Raw genomic sequence first — 8,946 nt, 5'->3', positions numbered from 1 at the left:
AAACAGTAGCCAAACTTCTGTACCAGAAATTAAACTAAGAATCTTCTTAGAAGCAGTAAGAATCCACGATTTAATGAATTATTAAAATATGGTACCAAAAATTAACTTTCATTGATCTTTTTTAATACTAAATATAGTGCAAATCATAGATAATATTTATGAATTATCTATAACTTTAAAAGTTTGCTCTTCTGCCAGTTACTGCATTCTTATGTCATTTTCCCTTTCCATATGAAGATAAGTGTTTGGGAAATAAAAAAGATGTTTCATCCAATCTAAGCAAAAGCCAGAAGATAAATTAGTCACCACAAGGAATTCATTTAAAAGGAAAACACATTTGATTTTCAATTATTTGATCTATTCGTATTTTCCACTAGAATTGGAATCAAGAGTTGACTATCCTGAATATATTACCTGGTAGTTATTTTTCTCCCTCAAGGATTATTGAACTTGTAGAAGTGTGATAACATCCACATGACAGACATGCATCCACAGAAGCTTGTGTTCAGGAAGTATTTATAACAAGAATTTGTAAGTAAGGATGATGTTTATTGTATTTATATTAAGGCCAAAAAAAAAAAAAAGCAGGACACAGAATTACATATGCAACATGATTACAACTATGCAAAAAAAAAGATGAAAAAATTAGAAAGTAATATACCAAAATGTTAAATGTGATCATGTTGGATGACAGAGTTAGGAATAATTTTTCTTCTTTTTTCTACATTCACCAATTCTACATTTAATAACTATATGTTGTTTTCATGATATTAAACAGCTTCATTTAAAATAAGCAGTGTGCGTGCTGGCTTCAGCAGTACATATACTAAAAATTGGAATGATACAAAGATTAGCATGGCCCCTGTGCAAGGATGACACACAGATTTGTGAAGCATGCCATATTTTTTCATTTTATCTTTTATGTTTTTTTTCTACAAAATTGGAGAACAGGATTTCTGGGAGGGAGGGGTGACACCAGTGTGAGGGGGAGGGGAGAGGTGGCGAGGATGGGTTAGGAGGATGAATATGGTGCAAACAATGTATACACATGTATGTCAGTGCAAAAATGATACCTGGTGAAACTGTTCCAGGACTCAAGGGAGGCGGAGGGGGGACAGAAGTGTGGGGGGGGAATTCAAGTATGATATATATGATACATTGTAAGAACATTTGTACATGCCACAATGCACCCCCTCGCAGCATAACAATAAAAAAATTTAAAATAATGAAAAGTAGATTTAGGTAATTAGAAATATTTCCAAGAAGTGAAATGACTCATTTCTTAATTCTGCTACCACAGTTTTTGAGACGGTGAATTAAGAAAGGCTTACCTTCTGCATGTGTCATAATATTTTAAAGGGCAGGATTTTTTTGAACCCTGTCATGTGAACTGATCATAACAGTTTAGAAATATATATATGTCATATATATATATATATATATATAGTTATATACATTTGGGGATATATATATTATATATATATTTATATATTATGTATAAAACATCTTAACAGATTGTTGAATTGGTAGAATTGTCTCAGAGTAAGTAAAAATCTTCTTAGGTCTTATAGCTCTCTGTGAGAATTAAGGCCTGATGCTGTGAACTCCAGTAGTGGAAATCTGTTTTCCTACTAACTGTTAATGTGTTTTCAAAGACCAAAAATGCTGCTAAAGTTGTAATTTTACACCAAAAAAAAAAAAATGAGAACTGAGAAAAATATAAAATAAGATGAGCAGTGTGAGTTTGGGGGATAAATCAAGCAATGTTTAAAAGCATCTCTTGTATTTCACTGGAATTATCGTTAGGTGACAGATGAGACTGAGGGTTGTCTGGGCAGGAAGCAGCTGGCGCAGGGGAAGAGAAGGAGGGGAATTTTTAGAACAACCCAAGAGTAGGAGTAAGGGAATAGTGTGTTACTTTTTGGTTGTTGCTGTTTTCAGATGGGGTCTCACTGTGTGGCTCAGGCTGGCCTCAAACTCATGATCCTCCTGTCTCTGTCTTGAAGTGCTGAGATTACAAGTGTGCATCACCACACCTGCCTTATTTCACTTTTACCTAGAGATATGATAACTACTTCTAGTGTAAGCCCCAAAGAGCCCTATCACAGAGTTTTAATAATCATTTTCTGCCATATCTTACCAAATGAAAATGTGTTTCCCTCTTCAAACAACACTGTAACTGTGGTGATTAAACTACTTTATTGTTTTCATTTTATTTTTCTGTATGTCTGCAGAAATGAAAGTTACCAATTATGATTCTGAGAAATACAGTTTAATTTTCTTCATCATTAAAATGAAGATAATAATATGTACTTCATAAAGTAGCCTGGAAAAGTGGCATCTATAATCAGGTATGGTCACCCTAGAGGTTTAAAGAAGAAAATATGCGTGAATATATAGATACATATGTATTTATGTTATACATTATAATTATATATATATATTTTTAAAATGTATATATACAACTTTATGGACTTCAATGCTCCAAGCATGGGTTAACCGTGGGGCCATGTCCTTCTACATGTCAGAAAACCATTTATGTCACAGAGCTCAGAAAGGAGATGGAGAGGAGGGGGACCACATCACAAGGCATTCTCACCTGTTAGATACTTTCACCATGCTGCAAGACAGTATGGTTACTCTTTTTTTGTTCTTTGTTTTGAGACAGGATTTTGCTATGCAGCCTAGGCTGGCCTCAAACTCAAAATCCTCCTGCCTCTGCCAACTGAGTGCTAGGATTACAAGTATGAGTCTCTATACCTGGCTATCTTATTCTTAAAGGATCAAGTTATAGACAGGAGTGAGGGGAAAACTGGACAAAGTTTCCTTCATCTTTTCTTGTTTTGGATCTCCCCTGGACTCTCCTCTCTGGAATGTTAAAGAGAGAAAGTTCTTTGGCCCATACTTAGTTGGCTCATTCAAATTCCATATGCATTCAGCTGTGCAACCAGAAGAGGCCTTCTGTTTCCTTGGAGCTCTGGGGAAGCCAACTTAATTTGATCAGTAAAATTATTGAAGCTGATATTTAAAATAAACAAAGAGCTGAAGGGCTGGGAGCCAGAACAAAGCAGTGGTTGAGAGATTTGAAAGGATTTCTTCTCACAGAGTTTTAAAGGGTGGGGTATTCAAAAATCATAATTTACCCAGAGTCCCTAACCTGCACTCTAAGGCAGCAGCCCCTCTCACTGCCCAAACGCCAGGGCTGCTCTATGGCTGCAGACAGCCCTGCCACTTTCCCTCCTCTGATTTCCTTGCCCTGTGAGAATATCCAGCCATTTACAGGGGTGTCACTCAAGCTTATCCTTTCAATAGGAGCCCTTAGAAGAAATGCCAGTTTGTTTTTGGAGACAGTTAATCTGACGGAAGTAAATTCAAGTTTTGGCAAAGATCTATGGTAAGATAGAGTGAAAAGCTGCCAAACGGTATTATTATCAGAAGAAGAAAAGGCACGACCTCCCTAAGTCAAATGCCAAGCACACCTACATTAGTTTCAATCAAGCCTGTAGAAAAATAAGATATTTTTAGATGTATTCTGTCTTAGTGCTTCTTTGCCCCAAGGGCCGTTTTATTACTGCAAAAAGAGCTTGTAATCAGTTTTTCCAAGAGGTTCTCATAATTTAATATGAAATGAGCTTTTAGAAAAACTACACTCCAAAACCAAGCAAAGTAATTACTTCTCTGCCTTGTCCTCTCATCCCAGAGGCTACTGAGGCCACTTTTGCTTCATCTCTAGGTCTCTCCACACAGCTGTCCAATTCTGCACACTTGGGTTTGATGGATGTAACTCCTAATTTAGGTTCACCAAGTCTACTTGCTGATTGGGTTATTGTTGCACTGATGGGCTGATGGCTAAACTAAGACTCAAAATGAATGTGAGGCAGCCTGGTGGTGGAGCTGAGGAGCAAACCAAAGCCTCTATTGTCTGTGTTACCTATGATGAGGTCTTGCTGATTCTCTTATATTCCCCACTTACAAAGTTGGAGCTTGAGAGTCAGGATGGCTGGGGTGACCCAAGTCATCATACAAGTCATTAAGTATTAGATAGAGAGCACAGATTACAGCCCAGGTCTAGGCCACAGGTTTTTACAGTTCACCACTCTTGGTCTTTTTGCTCATATCAGAAAAAGAGCAGTGCTAGTACAAGGAGCATAGAGTCCCTTTTTCTCCTCCTCCTTCTGCCACTCCATCCACTGATAGATCATAGGAGTGGTCTCATGCAACCTGTTGATTTGTGATCCATCACTCCCTGGAATACCAAAGAGAAAGCTGCCATATGCATCCCTTTATGGAATTCACTCTGATCATGGGGTAGAGCTAGGGAAGGAAGTTCTCAATAACACCCCTTCCTCAAAGGAGAAGGAAAGGGGCTATTGGTCTCATGTTAGAATTGAATCCATCAAATGGAGCTGGTATATTCACAGCAGTAGTTCCTGTGCATCAGGAATTGTATTTTGAGCCATTTGCAATGATTTTTGACCCAAGAAAACAGCAATCCCACAGTTTGACCTAAACTTTGTTGAGCAACAACAATGTGCCAGGTGCCAACCAGTAAGTTGCCCTTCAAACAGTCTTGAGCTCAATATTCCAGTTCCTTCTACAGATGAGGCAGTGGAGACATGGAGGGTGATGTGACTCACCCAAGCCAGTAGGCCTGGAAAGTGAGGACCACAGGAGCTGGCCAAATTCAGGATTTCTCCATGATCCTTTTTCTTTCATGTCAGTAGCAGTGGAGAAAAAAGAACACTTTCTTTCTGCTCATTTTTCCCTTTCTCACCACCCTACCTTCCCCCAGTACTCTGGCACCATTTACTCATGGTATGAAGGGTCTCATAACACTGAGCCAACCATTAAGCTATCCCTGGAGCTCCCCCTCCTTCTGTCCCTATCATTTCTCCATGCTTATCTTTGTAGGCCTTTGACTATGGTTCTGGATCTAACCGAGCAGTTCCCTGTGCTCCCTGCTAGAGAGTTACCTTGCCAGGCCTTGGGCACCACTCCTCTACCTGCCCCTAACCCTAATCAAGATGGGCTATGGAAGAAGTTGGGCTTTGACAGTCAAAGCCCTGCTCATCCACACACGACTGCATAACCTGACCCAGGAGTCCTGAACCTACAGTTACTAAAAAGCATATGAGAATTCAGGTGGCTTATAAACTTGAATAGAAGCAGTAACATTCTAATTTTCACTAAAATTTTGCATTTTCTTCCATTTTGAATGGAACAGAGCAGTTGTATTCCCAGTGTCTATGACTTTGTCTCCAACAGAAATCACAGGTATTTTCTTATTCCATTGCAATTGTTGCTGACGTCTCAGAATATTGTTTATATTTACTACAATTTCCAAATCATGGCCTGCCACCAGCTCTTCTCATCTATTCTATTAACAAAGCAGCACCTATATTATCATATAAAATTTTGCTTTTTAATGTTTTAGTAATTAAACTTTACTTTGTAAACATATACATCTTATTTTATATATTTAAAAAACGTTTTTCTGAGAAGGGGTTTATGGGCTTTGCAAGACGGCACATCAATGGTTAAGAATCCCTGACTCAGTGGCCAAGAGAGTAGTGAGTGAGGTTGGCGTCTAATCCTGATCCCTCACTGCCTGAGAGAGCTGAGCACTGTCCCCTCACTTCTAAGCCTCACAGGTGTTGTGAGCGTCATATGAAAAATCACAGTTCTCAGCACTGAGTAAAGGCTCTACAGTGCTCATCCTTGTTACCAAAACTTCCCACCCTGGGGTGTCACCTGGCTCATACTGTCCTCCTTCATTCAGGGTTGGCCCAGAGGCCATTTCTAATCCAGAGTCTACTCTTGGTACCCAGTGTTCTCAGGGTCTTTCAGGTACCCACAGAGTGTCTTAGACTATTACCCTCTCCAAAGAAAGGGATTCACATTTCCTCCCAGGCAAGCCACTGGTCAGTCATCAATGCCTGACAGATTTCCACAGGGGCCATTGCTCTATGCAAAAAGGGAGTGTTTATCAGGGAACATGCAGTCAAACCACAGTTCTACCATCAGTCACCTCCTCTCCTGGTTCAGTCACTAGTTTGGGTGAGTCTGTTCTACATCCCTATAATCCTGCCTTGTCCTCCTTAACTGGTTGTTGTACAGAATGAATGGGAGTGGGTGAAGGTTCTTTGAGACTGAGAAGTGTGATATAAGTATTTGACACTCTCCTTCCCCTCTCTGCTCCATGCCTCTGCACAACAGCAGTATTTTTCTCTGCCATATTTCCAGGACTGACTCAAGTGGTGTCTTCTTCAACGAACAGCCCCAGTAGAGCCATCTGAGAGACACAAAGGTCCTCCCCCTTGTCCTTTTGCCCCTTCATCCTGTGAGTCCTCCAGCTTTCTTCACTTCCTGTTTTACATCTTTTTTAGCTATTCTCTTTCCTGCAAAGTAAGCATTCTGCAGGAAGAACCAGTCTAATATTGCTTAGTACAAGTAAAGCCTGTACTAAATATACTAAAAATTCATTTAAGAAAGTTTCAAGATGTTGAAGACAATCCATGCCCTATAGGAAAGTTAGTGGAGAGACAAATAAAAATATGTGGGCTGGCTGAAGTGCAAAAGCATGATCCAAACATTGTACTCTGAGCTCTGAAGAAAGCTCAAACAGTGGACTATGTGGACTGGGTGGGGGTGTGTTATTGATAGTCTATTCCTGGAAGAAGTGATTATAGTATTGCCCAGAAATAATAAATCCAGGACCGATGATCAGAATGCAGCAGAGGGACAGGTGAAGTACTAAGTGTGGAGAATGACATAGGTGTGAGAGGTCATTCATTGATTCCTCAACTTTCTCTTTCAGTCAGCATACCTTTAGTGAAGAGCTGCTCTGTGCTAAGCAAAGTGATAAGCCATGGGTATACATACATTGGAGGGGACAGAGATGCTTTAATAATGCTAGTGAGAGAGGAAAGGTACAGTTATGTCTCTAGCACATACAGTTATGTCTTACCACTAATGTAGGATCCTGGCTTTTCAAACCCTGGAAAATGTCATTTTTAGGGGCATGGTCTTCATGAGCTAGTCATGTTTCTGTACCACCAATAGATGGTCACAGGTGACACCATCACGCCTTCATGATGGGGTGACACAAAGGACATGGGGAGACTATGGAGGTTTATGGTCACTGCAGCTATGTCAGACAGTCAGTCAGTCTTAGGTCTCTCCAAAGAAAAGACCTGAATTCATTCTTTCTCAATGAACTTTTTCTTTTGCCTATAACTACTCATTTTTGTACCTAAAGCTTTTTTTGTCTTTTTTTTTTTTTAGCCCTTTGGTTCTATATCCCTGCCTGTTCATGTTATATTTCTTGTATTGAACTTCCAAGGCCCATAGGGTTGGTTTAGAGACATATTTCACATGTATGTCCCTGTCACACTCAGAGCAAATGTTCCACAACTGAAGAAGAAAAATGTTGATCAAAGTCTGTCCTAGGAAGCATTCATTATATGAACCTTATGTTTTAGAAAGGATGCACTAGAATTCAAAAGAACTAATAATAAATATGATGTGTCCATTATTTTTTGGTGAGCAATTAGAATAGCATTATCTTAACATAATTGAATTTCCATTAATGGAAATAGAAAGAGTACTTCAGAATTTGGCACATCTTTACTTTCATGTTTGAAGTGGGCACTAGGAAAAAAATGTTCTCCTAAAAACTTCAAAAGCCCACTTATTGTTGGAAACTTGTTCATGGATATATGTAGTTACACTTGGCACTTTTTTGCAAAATGCTTTAATACCCAATTTCAGAGGCTTGCTAGCACAATCATACCAATTCAGCATCCGCTCACTTGCACATTTAAAAAAATGATTTGAAGCTGTGCAAAGAACTATTGAAATCCACAGGACTTGCAGCTCAGCTCATGGAGTCATGAATATGCCCACATTGCTTCTCACAGGGCTGTGTTTATGGAGCATAGACGTGTGTGAGCATGCACATGGATGCCACAGGTGCAAGGCTGTGCACATGTACACGTATGTAGACACACTTTGCATTCTTAGGTGTGTACCATGGAATTGCCTAATAATGGTACACTGATTCATTCATTAAACAAACATTACCCACCCATGTACATCTCTTCTAGACAACTGCAGAAGATCAAAGTGTCCTCAGAATCAGTCTGCTAAGGGGAAAGAAGTGAGAGCATGTGCAATATTAAATAGCTACCTGAGAAGTGCTACTGATTAATCTGTGGCAAAGGAGCCGTCAAAGTTATAGTAAGAAAAGTGATAGTTCTCACGCCCTCGTGCAAAAAGATGTCACGTCTTTAGCCACAGTAATAACTGGCCTCCCCTGAATTCATCTTGCTCCGAACACATCACAGGCATTATCTCCGGTCTACACCCTTCCTTCTGAAATGAGAGAACAGACATGAAAGGACTCATCCAAGGATAGTCAGAGGCCAGGGGCAAAGGCAGAATCCAAACCCAGTTGTTTAGGCTGCAAAGTCCTTGCACTCCTCACCGCTCTCTTCACTTGTTTACTGCCTTTCACCCTCTAGGGGAAAGGCAAGTCTTCCCTGGAATGGAACAAAACTAGGCTCCTATCTGGTGCTAGATTTTCCATTCCCATCATCTCAGCAGGACAGTACCATCCAAAGTGAGAAGAGCCCAGCATATAATGCCAAGAAATGGAGCAGGTTAGCCAGATTGGGAGAGTGAGAAAGAAAGGGCAGAAATCTCTGAGTTGGAATAAACTGAGCTAGAAGGGGCTGGGAGGGCACTGGCAGAGCAGTCTATTTTTGCCAGGGTCTGTGCTCTGTGTAAGCAGGTATGGTGGATACCAGGCCCTCCCTCAGCCTTTGGACCTCTGCATACATGCTTCTCTGGTCCTAAGAGAGATCTGAGCCTAGCACAAAGTAAAATTAAAGTGTAGGGCCCTGCACAGGACATCTGAGGCTATGATGGTAACCAGATACCTATATG

At 40.1% G+C, this 8,946-nt stretch overlaps 1 non-coding gene across 1 annotated transcript; it reads left to right on the top strand.

Annotated features, from left to right (window-relative positions):
- The first annotated feature begins 802 nt into the window (after positions 1 to 802).
- LOC141423589 (U6 spliceosomal RNA) lies at positions 803 to 907 on the top strand. Its single transcript, XR_012448434.1, has one exon. It is a non-coding gene; the product is annotated as a U6 spliceosomal RNA (small nuclear RNA).
- Positions 908 to 8,946: the final 8,039 nt, after the last annotated feature.

Source organism: Castor canadensis, chromosome 5 (genome assembly GCF_047511655.1).
Source record: "Castor canadensis chromosome 5, mCasCan1.hap1v2, whole genome shotgun sequence".
NCBI classification, from domain to species: domain Eukaryota; kingdom Metazoa; phylum Chordata; class Mammalia; order Rodentia; family Castoridae; genus Castor; species Castor canadensis.
This window is presented reverse-complemented; position numbering and strand designations above follow the sequence as displayed.